Raw genomic sequence first — 14,234 nt, 5'->3', positions numbered from 1 at the left:
AGAAATATGTATGGAATGAACATTCCAAATTTTTAAATACAATAACTCCATTCCAGAGCACTAACTGTCGAGCGTTCCTTGCAAACGCCACTAGATATTCTCAATGTTAAAAATGACAGAACAATTTATGTTTCATTCGCTGCCTGTGTGAAAAAGTTGAATAGCAGTAAATTGTTAATAAAGCAGTCACCATACAGAAGAATTACAAAAATTGATGAATTGTAATCTGCTCTTGCCTATTATTGCTTCCTAGTTATTTAAGAGAGTACAACTAGTGTTCATTAGCGACCCACTGTGGAATTTGTAAAGAAAGCATAAGTAAGTTTAGGAACAAAGATAATAAACAAATGAGAGCGAAACGGTAATAACTTACTCATTGTTTCCAGTTACTTGTGAACTGGAATGGAGGAAACACTCAATCTCAAGTTTTTGTGAGCTCCGGACGTACAGGAAAAGTCTGATCTCGTACATGCATTCCAGCACACTGTGAGAAAAAGTTTGCTAAAAATTAAAAAAGTAAAACAAAGATATTGATGATATCCTTGTAATTACTGTAAATCTTTCAGACAAGGCTTCGTTCGACGTACAGGGGAACAATTCCTGAACTATATGAAATAAAATCTTCATGACATCTCAACAGTTTACGTTAGGACATGATGGGAATTGATATAAGCTGTATCGTTTGCTTTAGCAACGAAGCCCACTTTAGTTTGAATGAGTTCGTCAATAAGCAGAACTGGCGCGTTTGGGGGACCGAGAATCCGCATTTCTCAATAAGTCTCTTCACCTTCAATGGGTGACTGTGTGGTGTGCAGTGTCCAGCCACGGAATAATCGGTGCGATATTCGTTGATGGCAAGGTGAGTACCGAACGGTACGAGAAGCTTTTGGAAGATAAGTTCATCCCCATTATCCAAAGTGACCCTGATTTCGACAAGATGTGGTTCATGCAAGACGGAATTCGACACCATCCCTAAGCAGGAGATTGTTTGATGTCCTGGAGGAGCACTTAGGGGGCCGCATTCTGGTTCTGGGGTACCCAAAGGCCACTGGAATGGGCCTCGATTGGCCGCCGTATTATCCGGATCTGAACACACGCGACTCCCTTTTGTGTGACTTTATTAAAGACAACGCGTACAGCAATAACCCCAACACCATTGCTGGCCTGAAAACAGCCGTTCACGACGTAATCGACAGCATCGATGTTCCAGAACTTCAGCGGGTCAGGCAGAATTTCGCTATTCGTCTGCGCCACATCGTGTTGAATGTGTTGAATAAAATGTGTGCACTCCGTAGTTTGTAACTAATTTAGCTCTTTTCTAATTGTACCCAGTAACACACTGTAGTAGGGGCACAGGTGGCGTGATATTGTCCTTGAAATCGGCAGAAATTTAAGCACCGGCTGTGCAGGGACGCAAGTGGCTTGTGTGAAGTTTGTGGAGGAACGCGAGAGAACTTAGCTGCGCGAGGCAGTGACTGCGTATGCGGCACGTTGCTTCCCCAGACGAAGGTGACGGGGCGCGTGCAGCTGATGACACGGAGATTTTAATGCGCGGTTGGGAGAGGAGCCGGCAGGTCTGGCAGTGGGGCCGGTCCTGTCCGGTTCGTGTAACGAGCAGCGCGCGCCCCGCCGCGGCGCGCCGAGAGACAAAGAGGGTAATGGTATGGCAGGTGAGGAGCAGACCGACCCGACTCGTTATTCTGGCGCAGGAATGCGGCCGGCACGCGCCAGCCCGCTCCTTCGCCGGCTACCAGCGCCAGGGCGCTGATCCCGGCGAGCCTCGCTGCCCAATCTGTACGCCGGTCCTCCTGTTTGTCAGGTGCATCTCTGCCCCATGGGGAACTGTCAGATCCTATACCACGCTACGCCGTATTTGGTAACTGCATATGACCTGCACACATACTCACTCATGGCCAATACAACTGCTCTCCAGGAAGCACAACAAATAACAGAATTTTACTGATTCCTGGTATACAGTATGACAGGAAGAACACATGGTTAAATTTGTAGCTGGTACGGGGCTGTACATGGTGTGAAATTTAATACACAGAGCTGTCACCTGTGGCGGGAACAATGGCTCCAATCCGACTGCGCATCGAATGGAAGTCAGCTTGTATAACAAATGCAGGCACGTAATATGATGTTGCTTCATCTCCATTGCAGGTTTTTGTGAGTCGTAGTAGCTGAAGAAAAGTGGTGTGCCAGACTCTCTTTAATCCGTATCCAGATTTTTTAAGGGTGAGCAGTTTGAAGATCGTGCTGACCAGGACTACACTCTTTCGGTCGATGCTGGTTGTCCCAGCACTCTCGATTTGTGTTACAAGGAATCTTAAAGGACACGATATAACTTGTCTGACAGCGCAGGTTATCTAATCTCAGTCCTACTGAGGACATCTTTGACTTTCATCAAGCGATGTCTTTAGCACCTTATGTGGTGATGACGTGGACCCCCTTCCCTTGTTTTAACGATTTCACATTGCAACAGCTTCTCATCAATGATTTTTAACACAGGAATCACGGTAACACATGATGTTCTCAATCTGATATGGATGTACTTTCTCTCTGTTATTCCCCTTTGTTTAGTCCATGCACGTGTGTCAAACATCCTTTCACATAAGGTATTTTTATACCACACGCTCGATGACTTGTGCTAAACGTTCTTTCTTTTTTCTTTTCAGTACTGATCTACTTGAAAAAATGGCTCTGAGCACTATGGGACTTAACATCTGTGGTCATCAGTTCCCTAGAACTTAGAACTACTTAAACCTAACTAACCTAAGGACATCACACACATCTGCCCGAGGCAGGATTCGAACCTGCGACCGTAGCGGCCACGTGGTTCCAGACTTAAGCGCCTAGAACCGCACGGCCACACCGGCCGGCTGATCTACTTGAAACACAGGGGCTTCGTTTCCAATGTATGGTTGTAGACTAATGTACGACAGACTGCAAGTATTAAATGTTGGATCATTTTGGTCATTGTTAATTGAGACGGAATTCTACTTTACATTTGTGTTTCCCTGTATATTAAAATACATAAACATAGTTTCCTGGTTATGACTCAGTACTGAGTGCAACGCTTTCACGTGTACCGCTCATACGGAACACCACTCTAGGAGGAATACATAATTGTATTTTTTGACCTTCGTACTTCTCTCTGACAATTTCACACAATAAACGTATGTTGTTTTTACTGATCTTCAACATGTACAGGAACTTCTCTTTACCCATATTCATCACTTGGTTTGTAACGTCACTTTTCTAGGCTGCACTACAACCGTACAGTCACTGTTCTTCAAGTAATACAGAAATTAGTTTCTTGCAGCTTCTTAGTTTTTCCGCAAGACCTGGGTGACGTAGGTTCACGTTGCCTCAACCTACTTACTTGCTTACCTTCTGCTCCGACGTGCAATCACGACGGTTGTTACACTACACTGGATGCCATTATTGTGTTACGTTTTGTGAGCTCTTGCACTCTTTACACTGTTTTCATGTTGCATGACGAGTGTTCGTTTTCACGCGATTACTAGTTTTATTAGTTAACATGGGTGTTTCTTCAGATTGCACACCTGTACCTCTAATGCCTTGATTTTACACGACACAGTGTTCTGGTATATTCTTCGTATCCACATTCTCAGTTAACCATTTAATCACAAAGGTACTAACTGCCATGTTACACTTTGTCTGATATGGTCCGACAAGTGTTTTCTGGTGGTTTTTCTGTCGTAGGTCATACTATCCTTCCTCTTCCCTTGCTTAACGGCTACATGACAGAGAGGTAGGCGCCTTTGGTTGTTCTGACTGCAGTGAATGTCTTTCTAAAATACTGCGTGCGTAGCACAGCCCTTTTTTTTAGGCTTATTTCGTAGGATATGGTCTGCCATATCACCTAGCCAAACGCGTGCTTACCAGCAGACTTGTCACTTCCGTGATAACGTTGGTTTTGCCTTTTCCGTCTACTTCAGTGCTCTACTGCTTAGTAGGAATTCGTTACCGGTTATTACATTAGATTCATATTTTGGTTCACTAGAAATGTTTTATTAAATAAGTTGCATCTTACGAGTTTGTGATCCATAAATTGCACTGATATGTTTTTATTTTCTACTTTTATTAGTTTTTAGTAGTATATGGAACATGATGATTCAGGTAGTTACAGTGTTGACCTCCAGTAAGTGGTATATGTTTTACTAGTATATGACAGCATGTAATCAAATGTATTATGTTTAGTCTGTACTCGTCAGTATATGTATTCTATTGGTCCCGTTATTTCACGGGCATTACATTAGCATTACACCGTGACGATTGACCTCCGTTTAGCAGATCCCTTTTTTACGATTATATGACCTATATACATATCTCACTAGTTTTAGTTAATACAGGGTGCAACTGTCTCTTATTTTATTCCTTAATTTATCTCAACTTTATGTAACTTCCTGTACTGGTTGGTATTATTATGTTATTACATATTACCATTGTATATAAGACTTGCACCTCGCCCCTTTTTTGGTTATATATTTCATACTAGTACCATTGTTGTCTGTAGACAGGGCCTGAAGATGGCGTAGTAAATCGCCGAAACTGGTTGCCAAATAAAATATCTGGAAACTAGACGTCTGAAAGATGTTTGACTTGATATCCTGTATCGAACAGCCGAGTCCCGCAACCATCGCTGAAAAGATGGACATACAGAAACACATCAAGCGAGATACGTACCTTATAACCCAACTCTAATCAGTCTCCGTGAAATTCCCGTAACGCGTGATTGGCTTTTAGTGTCTCATGGACTTCAAATCTTGACACATTGCTTTATTTCGCTAAAACTATCCAAAGCAAAAACGTTGCAGTGTAGGTCACGAGGTTGTTGCCAAGCATATCCCAGTTGCATGGTTCGTAATACTCTCGTGAATGCGTCCGTTAGTGACATTGAGGTATTCACCTAGGTTACTAACTTGGCTCTTAGATTTCGATCCAGTCACTGCTAAGAACTAAAAAAACTCCTTCTCCTACTACAAGAAAGAAGACGAAAGAAGAAATACATTTTGCGACAGGCTCTTGGGCATTGTTGAGTATCCTCTCTTAAAAATGAGACGAAGTTCCTGTCTTGAGGCATTACTACATCAGACATAGCAACCAAGCAAAATGTGGTTTCTGGAAGTTCGCGTGAGGAGATCTACGTTGAATGGCCCGCAAAGGTAAATTCTAGTAAAATGCACTTGATTCTTACCAGTATAATCAGGCGAAGACATCCTTACCTCATATCTTCTAAAGCTGTCTCGACGTCCTCGTTGAAATTCTTGTCTGTAAAGGCCGCGGTTTCTAACATATGATCTGGAGTAAATTTTGAACTGTCTTTCAAGATTTCTACAATGCTACAATATAGTCTCGATATCTGAGAAGCCACATCATTTGCTAATTCAGCCCAAAATAAGGAAAATGCGTTTTTACAAACAATCCTAAATGAGTGCCAGTCTGAATTCATTACAAACAGTACCGATAGCGGAATCTGATTGCTGCCCTTGAAGCACCACAATATTCACAAGACAGTACCCTTTATGTCTTCCCGGTTTACTTCATTTCAGACTGTAACACTGGTCACAATAAAACCAGATTATATTCTTAAATCAAATGTAGTACTCGTGATTACGTGCTCACGCTCTGGATGGCAGAATTAGACCCGATAAAAACGTTTCTCGAGGCGAAGTTAGATTTTAACTCACTTTCAAATAACCACTCGGAATGCACACATGTTGTCTGTATAAAAGCTAGTCTTTGACTCTCTCGGACAATGCCTTACTATTTCCCGCCTGCTCGTACAGGGTACACTTTCATGATTGATCGGCTGCGTCAACATGTCATTCGTAACATGAAATTAATTCTTTTGTTAATCTTTTCAGGTCAGTTTTAATAAGTGAAGTAACAGTTACATAGATATCAGTGTGCGTAAAGTCTTTGCACCAAATTAGGTACGGGATTACCTGCTGTCTACCGTTGCTCAAGGACAACTCTACTTACCCGCGTCGCTTCCCCACATTTCCAGTCCGTACGGCATGACGATCAGTCGCTTGTGGAGTCAGTAGCTTGTCTTTCCTACCGGCTCAAATAGCTACACCAGAGTATGCAGCTCGTTACGATAAAAGATATCATGATCTGCGTGGTCGCACAACCGTCTCAACATGATAGAGGATGAAGAGAGTGCAGAAATTTTCAAATCAACGTCATATAATTAAGAGAAATGGACATAAAGTCTTCTTTCTCTAATGTTGGCTTCTTCCTTTATGAAATACCCCAAATACTGTGGCCTAATGTGATTTCTGCAGTGATAGTTCTACTAGCAGTAGCAATAGTAACAGCGCTAGCAGTAATTTTATTCAACCGTGGATCACTTTTACAAGAATGTTTGACAAGTCACCGTATTACATTTAAGAATAGCAAGAGTAATGTAACTCATACATAAAAGCATTTACATATTTATAGGTGTAGTTTGACAAGGATTTGAGAGGTAGTCGGTCGTGGCTTTATAGTAGTAATTATTCCAGTGAAGTAATTTAGGGAAACCAAGAAAAATCTAAACCAGGAGAGCCGCATGAAGACTGGAACTTCCATTCTCCCGAATAAAAGGGTAGCCTGTTTACAGCGGTGCTACCTCATTCTTTCTAGCAAATAGTTTTGTATGTCCATCCTTCTGATTGGATGTTGAGGGACTTCGGTCGTTCACTTATGTAATAAGGAATACCTACAACTGTCATTACAATGTTATTTAATATACGGCTTCCAGTTTCGGTTCTTCAGTACACCGTCTTCAGACCTTACCTGACGCTGAGGGGACTAACTCCAATAGTATATACACATCAAGTAGTCGATGGTTGGAGACGCAACACTGTTGTTACAAGTAGTCCGTGAAAACCAGTTCATAGATGTTGGCCATTGATGGAATCGTGTATACGATTGGAGTTAACCTCCTCAGCATCAGTTAAGGCCTGAAGATGGTGTACTGAAGCACCGAAGCTGGTAGCCATATAATAAATAATATACTAAGCGCGTCTGTAGGTCTTCCATTTTAATACATTTTTCCAAGTAAGTTGTTTAGTAATGTAAAGGTTAGTGCTGCTTTGTTCATGTCTCACTCCCAGTCCTGAAAGCATTACACCCACTATACGCATATTACTCCATAGTTTAACAGTACACACGCTGTCAGGTGACGATTTTTGGTCTACATGGTGTGTATCATAACTTCCCATTTGCTAGATTGAAGAACTGAATCAGCATTCCTCTATAATGAGTAGGATTTTGAGCTCAGAAAGAAAATGAATGAAGTTTTAGTATTGTACAAGCGTAGTTTTGGGAGTAAGGTTTCACAGAAAAGAAACGATGAATGGAAGACAATAAACATAGCGTGAATTTGTTTTGTGAAATAATCGATTTTTTTATCATTATTATTATTATCAGCAGTATTGTTATATACTTGTGTAACATTTTTACCAAACCCCTACTCTTCGTTAGCTGTATAACCTTCGCTGTATAGCATGTATTGTTTACTAGCTAATTTTTATCGCTCTTTTAAATAGATTCGTTTAGAAGCCTTTTTAGTTTTCTATATCTTACAGTTTTACTCTTGGTTGAACGTGTTGTTTTCAGGTTTCTGTTGGTCTTTTCTGGGAATATTTAAGTTCAGTCTAGATCTTGTCCCATAGTCATGGGCAGAGTGGTTTCCATAGCAATTTTCAGTATTTTTGATGTGCATAATTGATTGGTAAATGTCCTCACAAGTACCTAAATTTCCCAGTGTTTTGAGCAAATCTTTACAATGGGCTAGATTACCATATCTCCGAGAGCACTGAACCTTATAAGAACATAAAGAGAATGGGAGTAGAGATGAAGCTAATTTTCTGACGGTCACAGTGTGTTACGTTACATGTTTGCGTGTTTCCAGGAAGCAGCAAAATATGAAGAAAGAGATAAACAGTTTTCTGTCAGCCGCAGAGCCTCTCATCTATGAGAGCTTCAGAGGTAATACAAAAAAAGATCATCTTAATTAGGGCAGGCCTGACCAATACACTATGCATGGCCTATTCCACTTCCTACGCAATCGCAATTGTATTGAGAGACTTACATAGACATTGAAATACATAAGGAAAATTTGATTGCGAACTGACGTAAATAGCAGTACAGCAGCAGCTCAGGTTTGGTTAATGTCAAGCATCGTTATGTCGTTGCCAACGGATTTACAATACAAGCATACTAATCGAGGGTCCAGGCAAGAACGTTCCGAATATTATAACTCAACAGGCTTATATCAGATGCCCAGAAGCAGTATAAGCCACAGTCTTATCAAGGACCTTACAGTTTCAAAGAAACGTAAGTGTCTTGATGGTACCAGAAACATACATTAGTAATCCGACATTACATGAAATAGTATATGGACAATTCCTTGCGATTCAAGTGAATAAAAAGCATAGATATAATAAATAAACAAATTAACGAAGGATCTCAGTTCAGCGGATGTATCATTATGTTGACCTGAAGATTAGGACTTCTTCTGAAGACAAATAAAAGTTCGGAACAAAGAGTTCTCTCAGTTCTGTTAATGTAGGTCTCGATGTGCTCCACATCTCTGAAGATCTTCGTTCATAATGTTATTTAAGAAACCCGAAGAATGTATGTAAGAATAAAGTACTGAATAATGTTAGAGCAACGAATTGGTTTAGTAATCTTCGACAATCTGCAAATAGAGCGGTCAGAATGACATTTTTCACTAAAAAAATAAATTTCCCAAATGGGAATGAGGCCACTGAGGATTTTGTGAATAAAGCCAATAGATTGCTACATTTATTTGTTTATAACAACATTTCAGCTAGTATCATCATCAGATCAAACTGAGAAGTTGCATAAAAGTGTCAATTCCAAAAAAATGTGAACTGTTATTTTGTGTTGTAGGCTTTAGTTGAAACTGACACTGAAGGTTTTTTTACCTGATCATGACGTTAGTCAAAACATCGCTCTAAAAGAAGAAAGGTGTTAAGCTATCTGGGCGGCGTTATTCACAAAACACATTCTGAGATTTCTCTTGAGTGCTGTCACTGTTCTAAATATATATCTAAATCTACAAAACTACTTTCGGAGCCACTGTACACTGTATGGCGGAAGGCATATCATACAAATGTTATAGGTATTCTTGGCTATTGAATTCATGTTCTGAGTGAGGGACAAATAGTCTATGTGCCTCCTCAAGTGCCCTAATGCCTCTGACATTTTTTTTCTTTCTCACTATGCGAGATGTACGTTAGGTATACTTTGGAGGCAGGCCGTGACCGTCCCTTCGGTATCGACCGAACGGCCGTGTCGTCCACTGGCAATCGTGTCGCTGGATGCGGTGTGAAGAAGCGTGGAGTCAGCACATCGCTCCCCTGGCCGTTATCAGTTTTCGCGCAATGTGAGATATACTTTGGTGGCAGCACAGTCTTCTTCGAATGCAGTTCATGGTGAAACGATATAAATGATATGATTCACCGATGACATTGCTACCCTTAGTGAAAGTGAAGAAGACTTACATGATCTGCTGAACGGTATGAACAATATAATGAGTACAGAATATGGGCTGAGAGTAAATCGGAGAAAGACGAAGGTAATGAGAAGTAGCAGAAATGAGAACAGCGAGAAACTTAACATCAGGATTGATGGTCACGAAGTCAATGAAGTTAAGGAAATCCGCTACCTAGGCAGTAAAATAACCAATGACGGACGGAGCAAGGAGGACATCAAAAGCAGACTCGCTATGGCAAAAAAGGCATTTCTGACCAAGAGAAGTCTACTAATATCAAAAACCAGCCTTAATTTGAGGAAGGAATTTCTGAGGATGTACGTCTGGAGTACAGCATTGTATGGTAGTCAAACATGGACTGTGAGAAATCCGGAACAGAAGAGAATCGAAGCATTTGAGATGTAGTGCTACAGACGAATATAGAAAAATTGGGTGGACTGATAAGGTAAGGAATGAGGTGGTTCTGCGCAGAATCGGAGAAGAAAGGAATATGTGGTAAACACTGTTAAGGAGAAGGGACAGGATGATAGGTCATCTTTTAAGGCATGGGGGTATGACTTGCATGGTACTAGAGGGAACTGTAGAGGGAAAAACAGTAGATGAAGACAGAAATTGGAATACATCCAGCAAATTATTGAGGACATGGGTTGTAAGTGTTACTCTGAGATGAAGAGGTTGGCACAGGAGAGGAATTCTTGGCGGGCTGCATCAAACCAGTCAGAAGACTGATGACTCAAAAAAAAAAAAGTCATCCAAATAGCTTTTGTGACAACTACACCGTATTTCGAAGGATTCCAAGTTCCTCAAACATTTAAATTAAACTTCGAACGCAGCAGTGCTTCTCCGAATTTGTTCGATGTTCGCTTGCATGCCTACATGATGCAGGTTCCGAACACAGGATGCATCACACTTTCCCACATCCCTTCCAACAAATCTTGCTATTGCCCTCAATATATATACAGTGTGATGTGGTCAAGTTGTTAACTACTGATGCAATCAGATATTATCGATTTCCTTCTTTATTCTGTACACTGATCCGTATTTAAAGACAATTGCCATTCATCACATCAAGTGTAAATTTTGTCCACGTCTTACTGTAATTCTTTGCGAGTGTACATCGACATTACATTTCCGGTTCCAACTGCATAGTCGGGCAACAGTCATAAAAGGCTGCTAAGCCGTTTATGTATACTGATAACACTGAAGGCACTATTACAGTTCCTTGGGGGACACTTGATGTTTCTTTCATTTTTGTGCAACATTCACTGGACAGGATAACGTACTGGCTTGTATCCAATCACGTGTTTTGCGAAGATACTCCGTATGTTCGTATGTTACTTAACAGCCGACGATATGGCACACCATCGAATGCCTCACGGAAATCTATGAAGACGGACTCTACCTTATCACCTGCCTCTGTTCTTTGCCCAGTGTCTTGTATGAATAAAGCAAGCTGCACGTGCGAATAAAGACTTTCCTGGAGTATTCTGCTGACGAAAATGGACACTGCAGTCATCATCTGAAGATCTTGACTGTATTAGTGACTTTATCAAAAGAGGTGTGGTTGCATAAGGACGACTTGCTTGTGAGTTTAGAAGTAACTTCTCTTTTCACACGAGTACAGCCATGGTATCTTCAGCAGATCATTTTGGGACCAAATAGTAAAGCTATTTGAACAACCCACTTCATATGTAACTGGAAGTTCTACTTACAAATTGCCAGAATAGCCTAGGGCTCACCTTTTGCCATTGGGATTGACAATTTCGATATGCAGCATTCTCAGGGTTGGCGTTAAAAACTGTATGGCTCAACCCTAAACACTTCTGTGGGTGACACCTTAACTGTGTGGTGCCAGTTGGCTCTATCAGTAGATGGGGTTTCACTAGGCATGGCCTACACCTCAGCAGGTATGGGAAGGGGAGGCTGGCAAAGCTTATAGGTGACAGTGTAATGGGTGGTAGTGGGATCACTCATGGAAAAATTCCTGTAGTAGTTGGTGTTAGAGCTGCACCTTTTTTAGGTTAAAGTGACGTGATAGGTATACCTGCTTAAAGGAAGTTCCTCAACTAAAGCCTCGCCTTCAGAGGACATCGTGTCCTCTGAAGGAGCAGGAATTAGCACATTTCATCAAAATAATAGAGACATTAGAGATAAAGTTAGTGAACTGCTTGTAGATGTTAACTCTGAAATTACTGGTATATCAGAGCACCACTTAAACAATTTGACAATTCAGAGGCTTCCTTTACTAGGATGCAGATTAGCTGGCTGTTTTTCAAGGAGTTCCTTGTGGGGTGGGGGGAGTGGCCATGTACGTAAAAAAACAGTATTCCATTTGAGTCCATCACGACACTGCATTGAACAGGTATTTCAATGTTGTGCAGTTGCAGTTGAATTTAGTGAAACTAAACTTCTAATTGTTGTTGTTTATAGGTCCCCCAACTCTGACTTCAGAGCATTTGTGTTCAAGCTAGAGAGGATTCTTGATTCACTTTATAGGAAGAACCAGAAATTAGTTATACGTGGTGACTTCAATATAAATTCTGTATATGATGGTGAAAGAAGAAGGATGATGGTAGATCTCCTACATTCATATCCTTTGATGCAGACTGTGTTTCTTCCACCTAGGGTGCAGGGGAACAGTAGCACAGCCATAGATAATATTTTTATTCATTCTTCATTACTAGATGGGCATTCTGTTAGTAAAAGAGTGAATGGCCTTTCAGACCATGATGCACAAATTTTAACTCTAAAAGGCTTTTGTACTCCAACAAATGTCACATATAATTACAAACTATGTAGGAACATTAACCCAACAGCAATAGAGAAATTTTTAAACCTCCTCAAGGAAAAAGAGTGGCAGAATGTTTAGAGTGCCGATAACATAGATGACAATTTCAATGCTTTCCTTAACACATTTCTCATGATCTTTGACAGTTTCTTTCTATTAGAACGTTCTAAACTGGGTACTAGCAGTAACAGGTAGCCCGGGTGGCTGACTAGTGGGATAAGGATATCATGTAGAACAAAGTGGGAATTATCTCAAAATGTTAGAAGTAGCCCATTACAAACAGCACTGTAAGGTGCTTAAAATGTTATTAGGTAGGGAAAGAAAATGTGGTATGCGAATAGAAGAGCTAATTTACAGGATAAAATTAAAACCATATGGTCAGTTGTATAGGAAGTGTCTGGTCAGCAGCGCAACGTCGATGATATAAAGCCATTTCATAGTAAAAATATTTCTGTTACTGATAAATCAGATATATTTACAGTATTTACCAATCAGTTTCTGAGCATTGCTGGTGAATTAAATAAAAATTTAGTTTCTACAGAGAATCATATAACCCTCTTGCCAAATGCCTTGATGTCTGAAATACTCCTCTGTGATACTGACAAGGGGGAGATTGAGTCAATAATTAAATCACTTAAGACTAAGGACTCTCATGGATATGATGGAGTGCCTAGCAGAATATTAAAGTACGGTACTGTGCTCCACATGTTAACTCTGTATTTAGCCATATTTGTAATTTTTCCTTTAGGAATGGTAGTAAAGCCGCTTCATAAAAAGTGAGAAAGTGATAATGCAGACAATGTTATAACTATTTCTAAGACATCAGTGTTTGCTAAATTTATTGAAAAGGCTGTGTACGTAAGGATAATTCATCATTTTATATCACACAATTTGCTGTTAAATGTACAGTTCAGCTTTAGAAGTCGTTTAACAACGGAAAATGCTATATCCTCTTTTCTCTGTGAGTTACTGGACGGATTAAACAAAAGGTTTCGAAGGCTAGGCAAATTTTTTGATTTAATTAAAGTGTTTGATTGTGTTGATCACAAAATATTGCTCCAGAAGTTGGACCATTACGGAATATGGGGATTAGCTCGCAATTGGTTCACCTCCTATTTTAACAATAGACAGCAATAGGTCATTATTCCCAGTGTGGAGAATAGCTGTGATATGGGTCTGAGTGGGGTACAAAAGTGGGGGAGTCCCGCAGGGCTCAGTGTTGCGGCCGCTCCTATTCCAAATTTACATAAATGATATGACCTCTAATATTACAGGTAACTCGAAAACATTTCCGTTTGTTGATGACACTATCTCGGTAGTAAAGGATATTGTGTGCAACAATGGCTTTGTTTCAAGTGGTGCAGTTCATGGCATAAGTTCATGGCTTGTAAGAACTAAACTAACTCTAAATCACAGTAAGACTCAGTTTTTACAGTTTCTAACACACAATTCAACAAAACCTGACGTTTTAATTTCAGAGAATGGGCATATGATTAGTGAGACTTAACAGTTCAAACTTCTAGGTGTTCTGATACATAGTAAACTGTTATGGAAAGCCGACATTCAGGTTCTTGTTCAAAGACTTAATGCTGCCATTTTTACTATTCGAACGGTATCTGAAGTAAGTGACCGTTCGACACGAAAATTAGTCTACTTTGATTATTTTTATTAGATTATGTCGTACGGTATTATATTTTGAGGTTACTCTCCCCATTCTAAACGGATATTTTTGGCTCAGAAATGGGGGGTTCGGGCTATGAGTGGTGTAAGTTCACGAACCTCTTGTCGACCCTTGTTCACGAGTCAGGATATTTTGACATTGGCCTCTCAATATGTATAATCCTTACTGTCATTTCTTGTTAATAATATTTTATATATTAATAATAATATCAGCTTATTCCCAAGAAC

This window comes from Schistocerca nitens, chromosome 4 (assembly GCF_023898315.1).
Source record: "Schistocerca nitens isolate TAMUIC-IGC-003100 chromosome 4, iqSchNite1.1, whole genome shotgun sequence".
Taxonomy (NCBI): Eukaryota; Metazoa; Arthropoda; class Insecta; order Orthoptera; family Acrididae; genus Schistocerca; species Schistocerca nitens.
This window is presented reverse-complemented; position numbering follows the sequence as displayed.